The 23,260-nt window shown below is 42.7% G+C and overlaps 1 long non-coding RNA gene and 1 other non-coding gene across 3 annotated transcripts in view; one reads left to right on the top strand and one right to left on the bottom strand.

Moving 5' to 3' along the window:
• The window catches only part of LOC129387193 (uncharacterized), a 57,007-nt gene extending 33,779 nt beyond the window's left edge, over positions 1 to 23,228 (bottom strand). The window contains exons 1-6 of one of the 2 annotated variants that reach the window (XR_008614475.2): positions 15,862 to 23,228; positions 14,389 to 14,436; positions 14,284 to 14,325; positions 13,311 to 13,501; positions 13,115 to 13,242; positions 7,878 to 7,974 (exon numbers count right to left, since the gene is read on the bottom strand). This is a non-coding gene — a long non-coding RNA (uncharacterized lncRNA). The remainder of the gene's footprint in view (positions 1 to 7,877; positions 7,975 to 13,114; positions 13,243 to 13,310; positions 13,502 to 14,283; positions 14,326 to 14,388; positions 14,437 to 15,861) is intronic. The other variant, XR_008614474.2, reaches the window with a different exon arrangement.
• Positions 22,439 to 22,509, top strand: TRNAG-GCC (transfer RNA glycine (anticodon GCC)). Its single transcript has one exon. It is a non-coding gene; the product is annotated as a tRNA-Gly (tRNA).
• Positions 23,229 to 23,260: the final 32 nt, after the last annotated feature.

Raw genomic sequence — 23,260 nt, 5'->3', positions numbered from 1 at the left:
CAGCCTACACTTCAAGTAGAAGCAGGTGTCACCGTGTTGGAGACATCGCAGAAATGGTGGCGGACATCAGGGTCATACGGCAGGCGTTGTCGTCTGGCTGCACAGAGCATAGGTGGCGTTGCGCCACAGTCAACAAATGGGAGCCTCTAAGTGCCCGCTTTTCCGACGGTGGGGTTGTGCTTGGGAGAACTCGGCAGAAACCCACCATGTCACATCCACAGCCAGCAAGGCTAGCCTAGTTTCGCTCTCCCGAATGCTCATGTGACAAGGCTCAGGAATGCCTGTCCTCCTGGGCCATTTGTCGAGCGGGAGAACCGGTCTAGGTACTCTGTCAGCTGGTGGGGGTATCGGTTCAGGTGCAGGCGTAGCGACGTGGGCGGCAATTGCTCCTATGGGTAGGACGCTCAGTGAGGAAGCTCTGCCTTCGAACGCCGAATCTCGCGCACTGCACATGCCATGGCCATGCTCTCTTGAACCTGGCTTCCTGAGGCACGACTGCCGCCACTCAAAAAGTGGTTTCCTCTTTGCCACTTTAAGGGGAAGTGTCATCATTTGTTTTGGGCTCTTTTTTTCACTCCTACGTACCATATATTATTACAGTAACTGTGCAAAGTACACTGCTTTATTGCATCAGAATCAGACTGTTCTTGCATAATTTAGGTGGGACGTCAAATAAGCTACAGTAAGTGGCTTGACTGGGTCTAGAGCCCCTGGGTACGTGGCATATGATAGCGGGGAGGCAGGAATAATGAAACTACACAATTGCACTAAACAGTTAAATGAAGTTGCAAACTTGCAGACACGAGTGAAATAATTTGTCACATAGTGTATCTATGTACACAGCGCCTAAAAATTGAAAAAATATAAGTATACATGTTCATCAATTAAGAAGCTGGCAGCCACATTCTTCCATACCATTGCTTAAAATTTTGGCTGCCTGTTATTATCTTGGCATTAACATTTGCTGCACAGCCTAAACTAGTTCAGCCAGTGTAGACAAATCGAAGGAACCTTCTGAGTCATGTTCTTGGATGCTTGGTATGAAAACAAGGTGTTTGAGGTTTGATTGTAGTTCGTATTGCATTTTCCTGATGAAATTGCCAAACTAACATGAGCCACCATACCAAATGTGGGTGTATACATTTGTTGAGTACCTTCAGGACAGAGACAAGATAGGAAAATGCCTGGTCAGTTTTAGTGTGTGGTTTTTATCACCTATAGGGACCAAGGCTAAGTTTGCTATAACAAAGCATGACTTGGCGAGTGAAACACTGAGAACCGACCAGGCTGAAGGCAGTGGCAGAAGAATGCTTTTCTTATTCCTACAGGCTTGCGGTGGTCATTGAGGCCATGCTGTAGCTTTATAGTAAAGTGAACTACAAAAGCAGTGACACAACATTTATGCAGTTGAAGGGGGTTGTGGCTCTCTGGCTTTCTTCTTTCTGTCAAAGAGCAGCAAGCACAAACCGTTTCATATGGGCACCATCATTTTCTTGGTCAATCATAGGGCAGATCTGAGATTACAATAAAGACAGTGAGATTCCAATTGCAGCTCCCACACAGGAGCACGCAACATATGAAGGGCTGCCGATGATGGTGGTTGCTTGTTGCTAGAGGGCTCCCCTTCCATCTATGAGAGAGAACGGGAATAGTGCAAAGAAGGCGCCCCAGAAACGGTCCAAATGCTAGGGGGGGGGGGGGGGGGGGGGAGTAGAAATACAGTTGTAGCGGCAGGAACAGTAGGGAATTCAGCGATGATGTATTAAAAGAGTGAGTTGGCTAGGTAAGCGAGCTTCACCCTTTCAATCGTGTCTTCCCATCCATTGACAGAAACCGTGAAGCTGTTTTCTGCCTGCTGCAGTACTTTGAAAGGGCCGTCATAGGGGGGTGTAAGTGAGAGCTAGGTGTCTTCACAGTGTATTGGGACACGTCTTGCTGTAGGCAGGTCTTTGCTGACAAGAATGTTGCACGATGGAAACCTACTAGGAGTGGGATGCAGGGTTGCGGACAGAAAGCCAAGCTGTTGTACATAGCTGCCAGGAGCTAGTGTGGTGACAGTGGTTGGTGTGGAAAATTCAACGGCAAGCGCAACGTTGTTCCGTGGGCAAGCTACACAGCTGTGTAGCCAAGGTCCTCCTTAATGTAGGAGCACATGCCTAGTAAAATGAAGGCAAGGTCATCAACCCAAGATAAGCATGCTGCTAGTATACCACACAGCAGTGGAGGCAGTTTTCCTTACACTGCATGTAGTTAATCTAGCTAGTGATTTTGTTTGCATTCTGGTACCTCCTTTGTGACCAGAATTTGATTTTCACTGCTACGTGATGTTAAAGCTTCATCTCTGCTACTTCTGGGGGGGGGGGGGGGGGGGGGGGGGGGCAGCAGTGCTCTGTTGTCTGCTTATTGCTGCAATATGTCTCTTCATTCCTGTAATATGTGGATTTATGATCAGGGCAGTATTCATGTCATTGTGCCAATCCCCATTAAGAACTGAATTACAGGTTCAAATAGTGTTTACACTGTGGATTTACGAGTATGCAAACTAACTTTTTAATATGAATGAAATGTAAATCGAATATCGGTGGAAGCGAAATAGATTAATAGTGAATCACTTTTAATTAACAGCCTTTTTCAATGTTAAGTACAAAACACCATTCACGTCCTAATATTGATGACATAGCAAGTGGGTCATTCCACGCCAAATGAACCAGGGTTTTCCCGACCATCACAGATATGGCTGAAAAAATTTCCATGTGTTTGTTGGAGTTAAAAACTCATCCTCCACATTTATTTTTCTTGCCAAAAATTTTGTAGCATTTTGGCGACAATTAGTTTTTCCTGCCCAGCTGAGCTAGAAGGCATCGTTCAACAATTTTTCTCAGACACATTGTACGATTGAGTCCTTCAAATGGTGTGTATGGCAAGACAATCAAGTGGTTTGACTACCAAGATAGCCAATCTTTAAAATATTTGACTACAAGTGCTTTTGGCACTGGCAAAAGCGAGTAAATTGCAAAGTTTGAATTTTTTCTCCAAACCTAGAAAAGCGTAGGAGACACAAATATAATATGTAATGGTAGCCCACTCAACACAGTATAGTTGAAAAATAAAGTGTCGAAGGTACAGCAGATCGCACGGTAAAAAAACAAATTGTGAAGTTCTGTTTTTTTCCGAACACCTCCGTATTCAATGTAAAAAAACTTGCTTTGGTGATCGGCTTACAGATATATGCGTTGCATCATTATATAGCCCTAAGTGTCTACTACGTATGTGGGAAGTTACAAAAAGGTATTATTTTCTAAACGCAAAAAAAAAGCTAAGTAGATAAATAACTGGGCACACAAGTAATTGCTAATTAACTACATTGGTGAGTTCTGGCTTCAGTCAGTACAGGAGCAAAGGTGAGCAGGAACTCTAGCAGCATCTCTTCATGCATGCTCATAAAAGTGGTGCATGGCCACACCCTGTGTGTGCCCATCGTGTCTTAAGCACACATTAATATCACTGTACAGCACATCATAGTCACTTCTATAATTAATATTCTGCAGCCATTACTCATGCCATCAAGTGCCAGTATGATCCTGAACTAATTTCTGTTCAAGCATGTTTATACTGTTAAAGGGTCAGACTTACATTCCTTGTGGAGTACATATCACGCTACAATGCATGCTGTAGTAATAAAAGATATATACATTACAAGGTAAGAGATTGGCTAAATTGTTGGCCTGTTTCTACCTACTGGAATTTTGTTGTTTGAATAAATTTCTAATGCCTTTAACAGGCAATATCTTCGCATTACCGTAATAAGCTTCTTTTTTTATATCTGCAGTTCAAACAATATGAACTGCAGAGAGAAATTTAGCTGTGCCTTATATGCATTCTGAACTGATACATACAGCTTTGTCTGCTTGAAAAAAAGCTGAAATCTATGTGGCTAATTGTTTGTGCAGTTATTTTCAATAAACCACTTGTTAATTCAAGAACCCATTTTGCAATTAGTGCCGGGTTTAAGTACTCCATGCGTTATATTTTTCCATTTGGCAGCTTATGAGCCCGTCTAGGGGCCATATCTATCTCAATGTATAAAGGTACCTGCTAAAATGGAGATAATTTTTTTACTGGGAGAAGGGAGAATACTGGGAGAACACTCTTCAGCATATACGTATTAATTTAAAACTCTTCACCCCAATACAGGGTGAGGCAAAAAGATGTTAATATTAAATGGGTGTTACTCACATGAAATTACAAGGCAGGGATTTCGTTACAGGGTTTCAATTTTGCACCCATCCCACTCAATGCGCTTATGGAGCCTGTCGATTGTTGATTTTAAAGCCTGCTGGGCCATTTGGGCAGGGATAGCAGCGATGACCTCAGTCATGCAGTGCTTCAGGTTGTCCAAGCTGTTAGGTTCGCTGGCATAGACACAATCCTTGACCATGCCCCGCTACCAAAAATCATGTGGTGCCAGGTCGGGTGAACGTGCTGACCATGGGAGAGGACCACCTCTACCAATCAAATGTTTACCGAACGTGTTGATCAGGTAATCCCGAACCATCTGACTGTAATGGACAGGGGCTGAAAGGCTGCGTGAAAGTAACCTCACTGGAGAATGGCAAGTGGTGCATTCTCCTCCATGACGTTCCAAGGAGGTTCTACTGTACATTGGTCCCAATGCACAGTTTTCAAGCATTCCACTTTTATTAACATGGTTCTAACATTGACAGGTCGCAAGTGAAATGCCCTTCTCTTTCCTTGAACACATACTTTACATCTAACTGAAGGTGCTGCACAAGTACAAATCGCCAACCAGTGTATAAGTGTTGCCTATTTTGCTAGTTTTCAGGAGACTATTGTATAGACTAGTTGGCGACTGGTAGATGACAGCAACCTCCTAAACATGTGCAAATTAGATAGTACTTAGCATTCAAAGAAAGGAATAGACGATGTATTTTTGATAATGTCGTACCAGAAATGAGCTAAGTGCGGCACTGCAAAGGCACAGCTGCAGTGAGACAGCACTGTTGCACCACTCCAATTTTATTTGCTATGGTTAATTGAAATTGAAAGCTTCATTCACTACAGAGATGACATAACCAATTCAGGAATGGTGAAGACTTGAGCATATGCCTCGAAAACCAGTCTGTCTAGAAACATATTGAACACTTGGCAATGTCAAGATGAAACATAGCGTACTTCAGACTGAGCAAATATTTTGCGATTCTAGAAAAAACAAAGCAGACGAGTGCAACCTTGAGGCATTGCAACCATTTGCAGCAAGGCTGCTTCAAGCAGTTTCAGTAAGAACTTCAGTTGCCTGTAATTAAACCACATTAAAATGTTGCATACCAATGACTTGCCTGTTTGGAACCTTCCCCATAATAACATTTTCAGGCACTTGTGAAGAAATCTTTTACAAAAACAGTGAGTCATCCACACACATTTCTTTTGGTCAGAACATAAGCCGTAATGTTCCATGCAGTTACACTAACTTTGATCTTGGTGATATTTCTAGTTACCCAAGCCAATGGGTTAACCTCTGCTCAGTTCATAAAACACTTATGCTCCAGAGTGCTTGCATGTGTAATGCTAAGACAGAAATGAACCCACACACCAAACTTGGCCTACAAACCGCCGGTAACCCACCTACACCTTATATTCACCAAATATATACAAGGTGCCTCTTTAGTTCACCGAGAACATTGAAGAAGCCTTTAGAATGCATGAAATTTGGGGGGAAAAGTCAGTTCAGAAATTATTTGCAATGCTCCTAATTAAGCCAGAAATGTTAACATTTTGTCACTAATTACAATAGGACACCGATTTCAGCCATATGTGAGCTCGGTGTGATGTAGACATCTTTTGGGGGCACTGAGAAAGAGCACAAAATGGCCACATAGTTTTCTAGTGCTTTCCAAAGCAGTTTGTTACAAAGGCTGTATTTGATTCACACACACTGAACTAAACGTACAGGTTGAACATAGCATTGCCCCTTTTTCAATAAATTTGATTTTGATGGCAGCAGCCTAATGTTAGTTAATTTGGGTTTAATGGCACAAAGGCAACTAAGGCCATGCTGCGCCAATCACAAGACAGGAAACGCAACGTTAGAGCAGGTAAACCTGCATCGCGTGATAGTTCGTGTAGATAACCAGTTGTCTCTAAAAAGTGGAACAGGTTGGTAAGTAGCACTAGTGGGTCATCTGCCAGTAATAGGGCAAGGTGTAAAGGTGTATGTAAATTATACAGGTTGTGTAAAAGCTTCCGTTGCTGTGTTTCGAGGCATGAACATGTTATAAGGATGTATATTACTGTAAGAGATTCATTGCATTTTTCGCAAGTCGGCGTGTTTTCTTTTCGGAGGAGAAAGTTGTGTGTCCAATCCGAAGTCGACACAGAATCGCCTCATAGAACCGTTGCTGATGCGTGCACGACTTCCACTCACCGATTACGGGTTTAGTAAGATGTAGCTTGTTGCTTATACAATGGTCCCATTCTGGTTGCCATTTTAACGTCAAGGCTTTCCTAATCGCAGTGATACTATCCTTATATGGAAGCGTTGTGTTTGTTATGTACTTGTGCGCTGCCATCGGTGCACACCTATCTGCTGCTTCATTACCCGGTATGCCAACATGGCTTGGTGCCCAGCAAAGCCTAATTGACCTGCCGTATTTGTTTACTGTTACCATGTTTAAAATATCCCTTATCAGGGGTTCACATTCGGATTTCATGTAAGAGCCTTCAACGGGCTTAATGAATCAGTGTATATGATTGGGTTTTCGTGTTTTTCATTGATGATCTTTTTTAACCACAGTCCATATTGCATAGACTTCAGCTGTGTAGACAGAGGCGTGCTGTGGCAAATGAATACTTCTTTCCCAGTTTTTTGCCACGGCCCCCACGTCCACGTATTCATTTGTTTTAGAGCCATCAGTGTAATTAATATTCCATGTAATTTTTATATTTGTCTTGAAGAGCGCGGAATTTCTGTATGAGCACGGAATTCTCGCAGCCTAAATTCTCCACCATTCATAAAGCGCACTTGTGAACTCCAGAGCACTTGTATACATAATTTATTGCAAAGGCTGCAATTATTACACACTCTGAACATTGCCCATAACATGCCCCTGAGGCTTGGTTTTCTTCACTAAGGACAACAGGTAACCTCAAATAACACATGAAAATAGGCATAGAGCAAGGGCTCAGTAATTGTATGGAAAGCTTCTAATTCAATTATGATTACTTTCTCTCCACATTACACTTATGTCCCGCGTTACCACTTAATGCGAAAACCGTGTCTTGCCGAGTCCTTTGAGAACTCTTGGAATTATTGCGGAAACAGTCATGTGACAGACTGCAATGCTTGACTAAGTAATTTTATATGAAAGTTGCAATTAGAAAACATTATTTAATTCAATTAAATATAAACAGCGTACCCTGCAACGTTTACCGAAGAGACCAGAAAAAGCAACAATGCACTTCATGTAATGCATAAAAAATGACAGAAATGAGTGTGTAGTAATTATGTCGAAACCACAGAATTAAGATACACACTTCTAACTTGCGGTACACCTCTCGTGAGGCACAGCCTCCATAGTACCCAGGAAATCTTCATGAGCATTTCATATAGTGCCTCTAACAGGATGAGAATGCAGATCCAACAGTTTTTTTTAGCCCATAACCCACACTTTAAAACTTGCCTAGCACTACAGTTACTGCTAACGTTTACTTTGTGAGTGCTCTAGTTTTATAAAATTGCGAAAGCAGGTATAACCTTCTTAAGCACTGTAGTTGCACAGTTGCACGACCAGTGTCGGTGAAAAATACATGGAACATTACAGATATACAATACTGCTCCCATGCGAACCCTCATAGCTTACCATGACTGTGAATTGGGGTTCTTCAGCCACACCATAACAAATGCCTTTATTTCCTCATCAGTAGCACCTCATGTACGTTGGTTGACGCTTACAGCTTCTGTAAATAAAAAGCACCACAGTGGGAACAGTGTAAAGACTGAAGTCACATGTGTATACGTAATAAAGTTGTATACTCATGATATATTCGTAATCGCTCAAGTGCAAGCTAGAACAAAAAAACAAACAAGAAAGCCCCTTTAGACCCATTATATCAAACTAACATGCACTCCATCAGGGTCTGCAAAAGCATGAATAAAATATTCAGATAGTAATCCTTTGTTCAGCACCTTCCTTACAACAAGACCACAAAAAAAGTTGCCCAGTCAAGAGTGTATGTTTCTCAATAAAAAGAGTTCTCATCCAAAATATTGCATATTGGTACAGTCCATCAGAGGTATTGAAGGAATAATTCAACACACTTGTCAAGGGAGCCAGCAGGGTATATCGCACAAAGCTCAATAAAAAATTCAAGCTTGAATTGGTTGAAAATTTGTAGTTCTTCATGAAATACTAATTTGTACACGTACAATAGTAGCCCACGATTTCTAGCTTTATCAAAATTTACGTCCAGAGGACTACTCTAAATGCTGTATTTGCACAAATGTGAGTTTTTTCCTCTCGAAATTTCTAGCCTCGGAATGTGCCTTGCGTTTTATTCGAGATTGTGACACATATAATATTTTTTTTTTCTTTCTCAAAAATACTGGAAGTGCTCCCTCACATTATATGTTTGGTTGCGTTATTTACTTGAAGATATGCTACTCCGACTGCAATGCAGGCTCACTGACCTGGAGCGGCAAAGCAGAAGGGTGGGTCTAAAAATTAATCTGCAGAAAACTATAGTAATGTTTAACAGTCTCTGAAGAGAACAGCAGTTTATGATAGGTAGCGAGGCACTCAAAGTGGTAAGGGAATACATCTACTTAGGGCAGGTAGTGACCGCGGATCCGGATCATGAGACTGAAATAATCAGAAGAATAAGAATGGGCTGGGGTGCGTTTGGCAGGCATTCTCAGATCACGAACAGCAGGTTGCCATTATCCCTGAAGAGAAAAGTCTGTAACAGCGGTGTCTTACCAGTACTCACGTATGGGGCAGAAACCTGGAGGCTTACGAAAAGGGTTCTGCTTAAATTGAGGACGATGCAACGAGCTATGAAAAGAAGAATGATGGGTGTAACATTAAGGGATAAGAAAAGAGCAGATTGGGTGAGGGAACAAACGCGAGTTAATGACATTTTAGTTGAAATCAAGAAAAATAAATGGGCATGGGCAGGACATGTAATGAGGAGGGAAGATAACCGATGGTCATTCTGGGTTACGGACTGGATTCGAAGGGAAGGGAAGCGTAGCAGGGGGCGGCAGAAAGCTAGGTGGGCGGATGAGATTAAGAAGTTTGCAGGGACGACATGGCCACAATTAGTACATGACCGGGGTAGTTGGAGAAGTATGGGAGAAGCCTTTGCCCTGCAGTGGGCGTAACCAGGCTGCTGCTGCTGCTGCTGCTGCTACTGATGATGATGATGATGATGATGCTACTTATACTTGTCCCCTAGTTGCACACTGCAAAATTGGACAAGCTGTTACTCAAGAAAAATTTTCCAGGGAAGCCTATCATTATGAAACTGCAGCGTGTAAACAACAAATTCGACATAATGCAAATGAAACATGCCAGCGCTGACTCGCACCTCAGTTTATTTTTGGAAACGAAGTTATATATATATGTAAGCCCAGGCCAACTAAAGTGAGCATGTGCAATAGCTTTCGGAATAAGATATAAAAATATGCACGTTTCTACAAGTACTAACAAAATCAAGTGGTGCAAAAATAGCAAATTCCTTATCAGTTAGTACTACAGATGGCTCACTTACGCATATATCAGCGTGCTTTTTTATATGGAAGGCTTCTGTTATTTCGTGTGTTTGTTTTTATGAGTAAACAAAATCGTAGTATCACAAAGGACAGGTTCACTGTGACAGCTTTTGCAGTGGTTGGCTAAGTGTGAGTGTTTACCTTTGTCAAGTGAATGTAAATGTTCTTTTAGACGAGTATTAACACACCAGTCGGTCTGGCCTATGTAAACATGGCCGCAGGTTAACAGCAGCATGTACACTACACCAAGTTTACATTTAATGAGCTTGGAGTCTTCTTTTAAAGCACACACGTTTTTATTTGTACGTTTTGTCAAACTTTTTGGTCACTGCTTGGCAGTTTTGTTGCAGCTTATCAGGAGCACTGAAAACAATGTCAGCGCGAAACCAGCTGGCAACTCTTCATTCTTCAAACTGACAGCAGCTATTCATGATGAATAGCTACCAACTCGCCCAACTTTCAGTACTTTTACAAAAAGTGAACATCTTGATATCTTAGCGATATAACAGTCCAACGATGAAGACATATGGTAAAAGAAAAACTAGCGTGTTCCATGGACTTTAAGAGGCAGATGGTGATAACTATTGAAACTGTGATGACTGGATGACCTAACACTGTTACACAAAGCAACGAACAGACAGGATTTGGGCGAGAAAAACAACACACGACATCTGAGTGCATGCAGGAACTAAAGAGAAAGAGGAGTCATGGAAGCTTACAAGGTGGCCCCACATGGCTCATGTATCAGTGCACCATCTAGTTTGCTCAGAAAAAAAAAGTTACCTTAATCACTGTCGATATAGGGTGTAGGTAAACTGGGAAGAGCATCTCTGCGCATGCGAGTAGGCCGTAGACATGCCTCTTTTTCTGTAAAATAAAATGGTTGATAGTTTGCACTCAAGTGTTGTGTGTTGTTTTTCTCGCCCAAATCCTGTCCTTTTGTCGCTATGCGCAACAGTGTTAATTATGTTGAACAAAGTAGCCCACTGCAGAATTTTCTTAAGACGGGAACTTCAGACATAGCTAACAAACACAAAGTTACACGATGTGCAGGCTGTTGACTCGGTTGTCGCGAGTTATACCTCGGTTGTCTCATGATATACCGAATAAACGCAGCATATGTGTCCTGGTCGTATGTTTTCTGGCTGCCGCTTTCCATCTGAAAGCAATAGTGGGAGCAACTGTTTGGAGTTGCGATCAACAAGGTGCTCACGTGCGCAACGTCAACTGAATTTTCTACAGGTTTTGTGAACATAAAGTAAGTTCAAACTTCCAAATTTTCTTCATATCTTTAACATCCCAAAAATTATAACAGGTGTGTAGTGAGCTTGAGAATGCAATTTAATTTTTGCATTAGCTCTTTGGCTGCGGTATGACGTGAATTTGCGACATTTGGCATTTGCAGCACTCAATGACTGTAGCAACATGTTCAAAGACTAGGAAAGTGTTTTGAGGCAAGCAATGGACGTTATGTCCTTTTACATTAGGAACGGGCTTCACGCATGCCTTCTGTCGGAAGATAAAGCAACGACAGCTAAGGGGAAGAAAAGTGATGCAAATGATGAAAATTTTTCTGTCGGAGTTGAGAGGCACAAACGTGACCGGGGTATGAGGGTGGGACAGGCAGGTGTTGCATGTTCTGTGGCTAAAGTATATATGGTACGCCAAAATTCAGAGGGGAAAAAAGGGCATGTGCCTATATAGCCCCCCCACACACATGCACACTCTCCTAACCTCTCCCGACCCCTTGCTACCTTTACATAACCGGCTTCACACATAGACTTTGCTCCACTTTGTCCCTCCTAATTCTAACACATTGAGCGCCAGCCATCATGAGGTCTGAGTATCGCATTTCAATCGCTCAAGGCTGTACAGACAGGCAAACCGAAGATACTGTACATAGTATTTGTTGCTTAACACTCCACGCGCTCGCCCATCCGTCCAGTGTGCACACCAAGCGAGTTTTCAAGGTTGCTGCTAGTATTTTCGCAAGACCGAGAACACAAAAGTTTCAAGAAGCGACTGCTAGTGATGATAATGAGTAAATGGCTGAGGAAGACTAACTGAATCAGGGCAGCTCTACTTACTGTAATTGTGCAATGCAAATAGGAATGGAAGAAATATAATATTGATTGCACTTTAAATATTGCTCAGCTTTTTAATAATCATCATCAACCTACTTTTATTTCCACTGCAGGACAAAGGCCTCTTACAGCGGTCTCCAATTACCCTTGTCTTGTGCTGACTGATTCCAACTTGCGCCTACAAATTTCCTAATTTCATCAGCCCACCTAGTTTTCTGCTGTCAACTGTGCTTCCCTTCCCCCTTGACACCCATTCTGTAATTCTAATGGTCGAATGTTTATTTACTCTAAGCATTACATGGCCTGCCCAACTTCGTTTTTTTCTCTTAATGTCAACTAAAGTATTGACAATCCCAGTTTTCTCTGAACCACACCAATCTCTTTCTGTCGCTTAACGGTACACCTAACAGTTTTTGTTCCATTGCTCTGTGTTGTCCTTTTTCGAGCTTCTTTGTTAATCTAGGTTTCTGCGCTATGTGCTAGCACCAGTAGAACACAATGATAGTGCACTTTTCTTTTCAAGAGTGTTAAGCTTTCAGTCAGGATTTGGTAATGGCTGCCTTATGCACTCCAACGCATTTCTATTTTTCTGTAATTTTCGTTCTCATGATCAGGGTTCCTTGCGAGTAATTGACCTGCATAAATATACTCCTGCCACACTCCTGAGGCTGACTAGTGATAATGAATTCTTGCTCCCTTGAGAGGCTATTATGTTACCCTTGTCTTCTGCATGGTATTCTTCAACCCTACCCTTACTAATCAACCCTAATCAATTACACTTTTAAAGAATTGTAATAAGCTACTTTTCTTCTGTAAGATGAAGAAGCTGCCTACTCTGCACTTTTTAGGTAAGAAAACTGGAGACAGCAACTTAAAATTGCAATTATACTGGCATTGCTTTTACAATCATTAGCATAAAGTATGATTATTATTTTACCTGACTTATAATTTGTCACTGCTTACATCTGGTTGTCACTGCAATACATATGTCTGAGCCAAACTGGGGTTATAACAGTACATAGCCTAATTTTGGCTTATGAATTAACTTGAAAAAGGGGGCACCAGTGAAACGCAAAGGACACACACACAAGGAAAAGGCATTAGACATGGACGGACTCTTATGCATGTTAAAGAATGTATTATTGATGATAGCAGTATACAAATGAAGTAACTAGAAATACAGATACATTTTGAATGTTTCCAGATATGAAAGCGTTGAGCAGAGTTGAAATAAATTGCCCACCTTTGACAACATTGCACAGATGAAGGCCGGAAAAGTTATCTTTTGGTCTTCCACCCAGAGTAGGTGTACATTGAAGCCAGAGAGTCTATGAAAAGCCAGTGGTTGCACCACCTATAGTCACCAAGCGCCTAACGTTAAAAAAAAAGGAAAAGCAGAATGGTGAGAAGAATTAGCAACATCTAGTGAAAGAGCTCACCAGTGCACGTTGCAACTCCATGTCACTTGCAAGCTTGCCTTCGATGCATCTCGCTTCTTCCCAAGTCTTTAATGGAAAATCCAAGTTCTCGAAAGGGTCAGCTGTCTTTGGCACCATGGCATTCAGGATTTCGATGATTTGTCCATATTGTTGCCGGATATGTGCCAGCTCCTTCAGAACTCTTCCTTGATCTAAGAATTAAGAAATTATGATCTAGTTGACAACTTCAACACCTGCCAAATGTACGTCAGCCCTAGAAAGTATCATTCTTTGTAATGTTTTTGAACTAATATGTAACAAGTGCCAGCACATGTGCGGCAGACACTGTTCTACTAGACCTGAGAGTGAGCTGACCATTTAACATTTGCATGTGTAAAATGTGTGCAAAAGATCATCGTAATTCTGTATGTGCACTTGAGCAATATATTTAAAAATAACATCTTAGTTTGCTGTGACAGGCAAAATTTCTGGAACCATGCAGTTGGACAAGTGCAATGGTCTATGCTCTTCGAAAATTAAAATTGTAACTTTGCTCCACATGCACGTCAACAGGCTTAGTAGTAGCAAACATTGCAGATTGCCCTTCCAACCTTTCTTGCAGAAATTGCGTGGAAGTGCCGCTTCGACTGTAAAAGTAAATAAGCACTTATACAATGAAATTGGTTGTGAACACTTATTTTTATTATACACAATATCAAAGGCATTACCGAAAGGATGTGCTTAATGCAAAAAAGTGGCCTTACTCTATAGGCATCAGGGTGTGACATGTGTGACGTCATGGACTCTGGGTATTTGGGAACCTAAAGACAAATAACGAAAGCCGCCAGAGGCAGATGTAGTTGGTGCTCTCAAACAATTACTGAGAAGGGCCAAAGAATTGCTGTGTGTTCTGGCTGTAGTACTGTGCAAAGCTGCGAGTACAATCATTTTGCTGTTGATATACGGTGCATGAGCAAGCTGTAATGATACTTACTCTGTTTGAACCAGAGGGTGCAATGTGTTTTGACGAGTCAGCCTGCAAAAATATATCATTGCATTTGTAAGGAACCTTACCCTTGGTAAGGCATACGTAACTCACTTTGGTGGTGTTTCTACTTGTAGGTGAGATGCATAACCGGATGTTTGGCTGTTGAGAAGCATGTAATTATGATAAAAACAGTACACTTGAGACTGGAAATGCAGAAAAGCGTAGGCACATACATGAATAATGAGTGCTCTCTGCGCTCATAGCTGACAGGACCAGTTTGGGAATTTCTAAATTGTGCAAATATGAAAAGAAAGAGTGAAACATGGCAGGTAATGTTCTTCAACCATTACTGTTCCTAAATTTCAGCTAAAAGAATTGCGTAAGATGTCTACCCTACAATTCATGCAGGTTCAAAGATACAAATAGGTCTGACCTCTTAACCCTTTATTGACGAGACAATAAAATACTTGAAAATATCGTTTATTTCTTTCATATCTGCACTTATTAGAGCATGACAATGCATACTTTGTAAACACAAAAAATTGCTATACATGTCAGCTGAAATATAGCTTTGTTGCCTGTGGGCAAATAGTAGGCATGAGTCCTTAAGTAGGCGTCATTGCACAATTCTTACGGGGTAGTGTGGAACTTGTATATGCACAGCAGTGGCCAAGCAAGTCAACACGACTTCTGCAAGTCACCTTGGCATCCCATGGCAGTGCGCAGTGGATAAGGGACGAAGGATCACGCCTCCTTTTCTGTTCCTCACACCCCTTGCTGTGTGCTCCCCCGATCAGTTTGAAACATATTTCAAAGCATTTCTGACGACTTTGTATGGCGCAGCTAACCATGAGGCGCCTCTCTGGTACTCAAGCCCCCTCTCCCCTTTTCCTTTGAGGACTAACCTGCATCTTCTACGGCCTTCTGAAGGACCATATGAGCCGGAATGTTTTCCCAGTTATTGGCCCATATAGTGGTGCAAAACTCGCCACTTAACTACTGCAAAAGTAGGACTTTTTTAATACATAAATTGGATCACATTACAACTCAATGTACCTTAACCTGACTGCATTATTCAATTTTAATATGTTAATCAGTCAGGTAGCTTTCTGTACATATCACTTGAAACAATAATTACATCATCTTGCATTAAAAGCTTGTTGAAGTGAACAGTGTTCTATAGAATTTTAGACAACTACAATCGTGTTACAAACTATTTTAAAGATTCACTACAGCATATCAATGTGCGGTACTTATTTAGGCGAAAAAAATTGCAGAAGGTAAACGCAAAAAATCAATCTGTCGGGGACCCTCCATTGGGCGCCTCAAACAAGAAACTGCTCAAGGAGCTGCACAGGATTTCCAACAAGCACTGTTGCTGAAGTTACTTGCCTAAATGAAAAAAAAAAATACGGTATTAAAGCCATACCTTATTAACATGTTAAATTATACAGACCCAGTGCAAAAAATAATTTTTGAAAATGCCTATACAATTCAATACTCTGATTTCACATTGTGAAATTCATTACTATATGTGCACATGCTGAAAAAGATTTGTCTGATGACATATAAAATAGCAGTTACCTGGGTTTTTTGCATTCAGGAGTTTCATGGTGGCCAGTCGGGCAGCGGCATTTCCCCCTGCCCATTTCTGTGTGTATAGAGGGTACATGGTCCGTTCTTCATCCTCACGCGCCTTCTCCCTTGCACGCAGGTATGTGCCTGCATAGTAAGTTACAAAAAAAAAAAAAAAACTTTGTTGAAGTACTGATAAACTGGGAGCATCTGTGTTGCTAATGTAATAGTAGTGCCTATTACAACTATATACCGGAATTTATTTTTTATCAACAGAACATTGTTACTACAAAGACTTGCGCAAAAATACACAAATGCGACCTCAAAATTTATTGGCTGAATAACTAAAGACAAGACATTTGAAGTTTCTAAAAAAAAAAAAAAATGCTTTATACAGTAAAAGCTTGTTAATTCGGATCTCAGGACCGGGATAAATGTCTGAATTATCCAAATGCCGAATTAACGAACAGGAAAAACAACATTAAAATCAAGTTGGAGAAGCATAGCTTTATTAACTGAAGTATCTTGCAATAGTCATCTGCTTTTTCGTGCAGATTCCGGCTGACATCACAACTTTTCTTAACTTCCAAGTGGCCAACACCCCGCAAACTGTCGGAAGTGCTCAGGCAAACGTCCTCCAATATCAAAAGCGCCTTCATGACTTGTCGTGAGGTGCAGTGAGGTCGTGGCTGCACCTCCTCGCATGACTCTTTGTCTGAATCATGGTCTTCCTGGGCGCCCGTGTCATCATTAATAATTTCTTCATCGACTTTGGACGAAAGCTCCGCATGATACTATTACTAAGGTGTTCTACACAGCACATTAATTCGTCCCATTCTTGAGTACGCCTCTGTGGTTCGGTACCTTTACAAACAGTGAAGTAAATTTGTTGCACGATACAAAGAAAATTGATTTGTTTCGTCTGGTGTAATTCCAGTCGCAGTTAGTTAACCTCCAATCACTCTTGCTGCGTTATCACAGTACAGTTTCTACATTTCAATGCAGTCTCTGGCTTTTGCGACTATAGCTGTATTACTCTCACTAAAGAAAGTTGTACTCATAGCGTATTTACTCGATCCTAACGTGCCCTCAATCGTAACGTGCACCCGTTTTCCGTGACCAAAAAAAAGAAAAGAGTATGATACCGTGCACCTCGTGATTTCATATAGAAATACTATTTTCTCTCATTTGGAAAAAACTGATTTATTCCCAATACACTAAAGTTGCGATGAATAAAAACACAAATGGAAGCGGCGTACCTTGCCGCCAAGATTTTCACTGCTCTGGTACGAGTCGCGTGGGGCAATAGATATCACTCGTCGTTGCTATCAGACAACTCTTATCGCTATCAACAGACCAAAGCATTTCATCCTCGCTGCCATCCATGGCATTCGAAATCCCGCACTTTTTAAAGGCCTCGTTGACCATGGCAGACGGGATCGTGCACCATGCATCTTTCACCCATTTAGCAAAGTCCTGCAGCGAGGAACGCTTCATTTTATTGGCGGGCGTGAATTCGTGGCAGCCACTGAGAAGCCATTCGGTGTAGAGCGCCCGAATTCTATCTTTCACTGGCTTGTTCAAACAAACTTCGAGTGGTCCAAGGTTTATAACGGTGCTTCGTGGAGTTCTCTATCGCATTGGCATTCTGAGTTCATCGTATCTAGCCGAGATTTGGTGGTCAAGGAGTGTCTGGACTGCAGTACCAAGAATGCATTAGGTAGCTGTCTATGTGCACCATGGAGTGTGATGGCAAAGTGGAATCGTGAGGGCATGGGCTCCCTGAAAAGCCAGTTTTGAAAGCCTTGTTTCCAGCAAGGCATGCAGCTGTGGCAGTCTCCAACAAGACATGCAAGGCATGCAGCAAATTTTTCCCGTGTCATCCCGTAATATTTCCTGACAAACTCAGGATTATAGGCTATCACATAAGAGGGTCTGTGTAGAAAATATTTCAGACTCTGCACACTTGCACCCACCACCCACGGGGTTGGCGTTGTAGCAGAAGCACCTTGTTTAAGAAGATACTTATAGAGCAGCTGGAGCTGCACATGGAAACCATGTGCAGAGGTGTAACCATGGAAACGTGACAGCACAGTTCGGCAGCCATATTGACAGCAAGCTAGTTGAGCTAGGCATGGGGTAGAGTGTACTAGAATACAGTAGCATGGAGCGAGGCGTGCACTGTTGTGAAGATTTTTCAAGAGGAACATGTAGTGTCATTGTTTGCGTAACCTCATTTATGCAGTAGTATTAGTGTAGGACATTTTCACCTTTGGAAGACGGCATGACTACAGGCCAACAGATGGCACCTGTTTTTAACACTGACTACGCGGCTTTGTGGACACATCGTGTATGGATTGACGTGTGCCGTTTTCCCTGGTCTTGATTCTGCCATTTGGAGGTAATGATATATTTCACTTATTTGTTTCGATTTTAAGTGGTTCTTTATCACAAAGGTGTAAATACTGCAGCACAGTGTCATTGACTCAAGTGTTGTACTATGCGATGTTTGTACATATACAATGCTTGCGAGTTTGGTGCTTGTTTTTGAGCCCCATTATCTGCGAGTCAAACGCATCGTTTGTTTTACACCACTCGCCTAAGGTTCCAGCGTAATTGATGGTGCCCGCATTACTTCCAGAAAGTACTACAGAATTCGTGTCGCGCATACAATCTGGTTAGGTTTGGCGAGAACATAGAATCAACGATAACATTCGAGTAAGTTCCAATCATGCAGGCGCGTCTTACGCTGAGCGATAAATTTAAGCAGCTAGCGGGTGAGTGCAGTCCCCGCGAAAAGGATAAACGAGTACATGTGTCAGTATGAACCAGTGTCGAGCAAGACTTGTGTTTAGAATAGCACATAGAAGTATGAAGCATATACTAGCTTGCATCTGCAGCTCTGTCTAATGTGTAACAGAAGCGCATACAAGGCGTGCTTGTGCTGCGAGTGCGTATTCCCAAACTTGATCCGTGTGTAGGCCATATCAAGGCAAGAAAATAAAAGTAAAAAAGCTCTAACATAATACAGCCATATCTGTTTGCATACAGATTAGATAGTGATGTACAAGAGCTACAAAGCATGAGACAGCTCATACGTTGTGTGTCTGAATTTTTTTATTTTTATTTTTTTGAGAAGGTCAGAGCACAAACCCAGCTGACAGTGTTGGTGGTGCAGAATTCAGAAGCATGAGCTTCGGATAAAACATGATCTGAATTAAAAAGATTGCCGTGCAAAATTTTCACTTCAGTTGTAAATATGACAATTAATGAACACTTTTGTGTACATGCAGCTCCACCTGCTGTTACAGGCACATTCGATCAAGGCGCGCTCATAATGAAATGTATTTTCTTTAGTAGGCATTCAAATTTGCACAAAACTTTGTTTGATCGCATACAAGGGCACATGAAATAGGATCTCACACTTCTGAATACTTGATCAGAAAAATGTCTCTTGCGAGGTTTTTTATATTGGGGGCGAGCTCCACCACTGGAAAAGCTGGCGCCACCGTCAGTGTGACGTGGCATGAAGGATCATGTGGACACAGCGGCCACGTCGGCTGCTTCGGAAGCGCTGAAGCGAACTGAAAACGAAAGTTTGAAGTCCCACCTCCACTGCAGTTCTGATTAAGTGGTGAAGCTTTCCCACCTTGGGTGTCTGCGTGACAACATTTGAAATCAGTATAATAGGTAGTGGCTGCCATTGAAGGCGTGCAGCATGGTAGGCTACTGCTCGGTGCCGCAGTGCCGGACGTTCGCAACGGAGCCCGGTATCAGCCTTATTCACACGTAGCCGCAAGACAAGAAGCTGCGGGAAGCTTGGCTCAAGAAACTTAGAACCGGCAGACAGCCATCGGCTACAACTCGAGTGTGCAGCAGGCACAGATGCGAGGAAGATTTCTAATACAGCATCGGGGCTGCGATGTTTGGTGAGTAGCAGAAAGCATGCAGTGAGATGCTCGCCTGCGCGCTGCCCGGCTAATGTCATGAAGTTTTGGTCTATGAACTTGTTGATGCTAGATGCTGGCAAGTTCACTGAAATGGAAAGAGAGCGGCAAGAAGCACATAAAGAAAGGCATGGCATATGGTCATGTTTGTGTTATGAATTGATGCACTGGATTACGAAAAAGCAGCAGCGGGAAATCCCACGCTGAGAAGACTGATAAACATGCAGTGCGACACAACTTGATAAATAATGGTATTTAAACATCCAAGACTTTAGAAGAAGAAAAAAAAGGATTCAATCATTGCAACGGGACATCCAAGCCGGCCTGGTAGGTGTCGAAGTCTGTTGTTATGACGAAATTATTTTTGAACAGCTCTTATAGTTTCCACGCAACACTGGTTGCTTGTGTGCTGTCAAACGCTCATATGCTGCTGCCTAAAAGCTCATGGCACGATGCGAAAACGTGCTCGGTTACCGCGAACCCGTGTGATCGCTGCATTGAGGCCTCGTTCTGTTATACTCCATTTAGTTATACAGACAGCCCACTATAAGAGCATATTTCACATGGTTTGTTCACTGCGCTTGCCTACCTTTCACGCAAGAAGCCTGTTTGGGAGGGTTCATCGCGGCGACCATGCTCAGTGGCATTCAGTGTACGTATTCGGTAAAGAGATAGCGTCTGTAAACAATTCTTTTTCAGTTTGCCCAAGATTATTATTTCGACAGTAAAAAACTTGCCTCGTTTGAGAGTATTTACAGAAGTGTCCTGGAGGGCAGCCGCGTGGTGTTATCATTGAGCGCCGTAAGCGAAACCTGTGAGGAGCATGCCACGTGATCCCCCGTACTATGCAAGGGAGGCGCTTCCAACAGATGGTGACTCCGTAAGTCCTCGTCCCACAGTATAACAGTGCTATCTCAGTGGTCAATTGTGTCATGATCTACTCATACTAAAAGCTCTAGTTACTGCTAAAGAATAGTTATTTGTCATCGCATACTCTCTCTGTGGCCAATAGCTTTTGTTCAAGGGCAGTTTCGGCTTTACATCAGGTCACACTGTATTATGTCTATCAGAGCTACTGATACACCAGTATGGATATGATGTAGAAGTAAAATTTTTGGCAGCTTTACTTGCATGAAGCAGTGACTGCTTTTTTACTGAACGCATATAAATATTTCTTTGAGATGGTGATGTGCAAGAGCTATGAAATGTGTAAGCGTGTGCCATGTCTTCAAGGAAGCACTCAAGATGTTTCGTCGCTAAACACAAGCGGAAGTATTCCAATAAATCTAAAGCTTCAACACCAAGCTGCTTCGGCTGCTTAAAGTTCACTGAACGGGCTGGTTCTTTGCGACATGTGATGGCAACCACATAGATGTATATAAGGTATGGCCAGCTTGAATCCCATTTGTATGTAAACGTTTACCGGTGGTTCCTGGTGGCCATGGATCACTATCCCTCTTGCACAATCGTTAGCAGTTGCAATAGGAACTGGAACTGTTCAGCTGGGGACTAACTAGGACAAGTGGCTAAGGGGACGAACTGGAACCAGTTGTAATGAGAACCAACTGGGACCAGTTACAATGGGGACCAACTGGAACCAGTTGCAATGGTGACCAACTGGGAATTGTTCCATAAACCAGTTGAACTAGAACCAAGTGAATTCCCAGTTCAACGAAGCCGTGAAAAGTGAAGAGCTTCGGAATAAATCGGGGATTTGAGAGCGCGGAGGCAGACGGCTGATGCGCACGCAAAATTTGCATCTCCAGCGCAGTACGTGTAGTCCGCGCCCTCGTCATAATGCGACCAAAAGCACCTGCATTGTTTGCTTGTTTGTTTTCTGTGTTATAATTACGTTAAACATACGTTACAGGAGCCTGGTTCTCCTGTGGAAAATTGCCCGAATGACGTTTCTTTTTCTTTTTTCTTCTTTTTTTTTTATTTTTTTTTTTGCTAGTCGCGACGACGTTTTGCGAGCTTGCTGATTCCGGCTCGCTCCCTGATAAAGTGTGGCTCGTCCAGAAGGTCTGCCGTATTTGCTACCTTGAAGCAGTGGCCGGAACACATGTCGGCCGCGGGGGTTATGTGCACATAAAGCGGAACCGGCGCTCTGGCTCGCTCAGTCATTGCCGCACGGCGAAGGATCGGGGGCTGGCTCTGGGTCCCGTCCCAGTGCTACAGTCTCCGTATGTGCACTATTCACTCGCCAGAGAATATTTGTAACTTACCTGCGGGGTTCTGTTCTGTGTGAGTAGATTTGCAGGTCGTCGTTGCGCTGGATGTCTTTATCGTGTGCGGCGAACGCGCCAATAAAGTATGTAACAAGGTCCTTCGTACGAGTAGTAGTGCTTACTGCACCTGTCCAAGTACGTACGCACCTTTAAACTGACAAACCGTACGCAAGGAGCAAATTATTAACCGTTTGTTTTTGTTCAGTCGTACGTCACACATTCATTGCGTGTGCTGCGTGCAGGTTAACAAAGCGGAACGAGCTGAGTGGGCCGAACGTTGCCGCTCAGAAAAGAAACGTTGTGTTTGGGCACGCGGGGCAATAAATATTGTTGTCAGAGCGTGTGTGCTTGCCTGTCGATTTCCTGCCATTGTAAGCGCTAAAAGACATGCCCACAAGTGGCCTTGCAATCGCGTCGGTGGTTCAGTGGTAGAATACTCGCCTGCCACGCGGGTGGCCCGGGTTCGATTCCCGGCCGACGCATTTCTTTTTTTTTTTTTTTCCTACATTCGAATCAGGCCATGAAAGCATGGCCTGATTTTTTTTTTTATTGCCATCCGAATGAAGGCGGCTACATCGCCTTCGTCGCTGCTACTTCCTTACAATCATCGTCGTTCAGTGTATAAGAGGGGGAGGGGTAGAAAGAAGCCTTGGAGAAGTAATTTCCCTCTACAGAGCTATTCTGAGACAAGGTAGGGTGGTTCGCATTAAATCACCTCTCAGGGAGTCCGAGGGTCAGTCGTAAAGAATATTAAAGCTTCGCACTTCCAACGAAAAATTCGTCCGGGCCAATTAAGTTCAGACAAAGGACCCAGACGCAATGTGCCAGTCTGTATCTTTATGCACAGGGCCACACTTTTCTCAGTAAAGTGTATTCATTTGTTCAGCTGCTCTTCAATCTAATTAAGTACTGCTGGTGGCTCACATGTTTCTTCGATCTTCAGTGCAGTTCACAAACTGAAAGGCAGTTTGCACGGTCCACTCAATACCCATGTTCGTGCGGTGGTCGCCACGGCGAACAGCAAATTCATTTCTGCAGTTGGCGAGTGTACTTAGCCCCTAGGCGACAGCCACCATGCCGAAGTAACGATTAGATGGCTCCACAGTGTTCTAGATAACTTATGCGCCTGCCGGATGACTGCAAAACGGTCGTCGTCTTTGATGACGCTCACGTGCCTCTACACTGAATATAGCGGCACCACTTCACCATATCGCGTCGGTGGTTCGGGAGAAA

Source organism: Dermacentor andersoni, chromosome 2, assembly GCF_023375885.2.
Source record: "Dermacentor andersoni chromosome 2, qqDerAnde1_hic_scaffold, whole genome shotgun sequence".
NCBI lineage: Eukaryota > Metazoa > Arthropoda > Arachnida > Ixodida > Ixodidae > Dermacentor > Dermacentor andersoni.
This window is presented reverse-complemented; position numbering and strand designations above follow the sequence as displayed.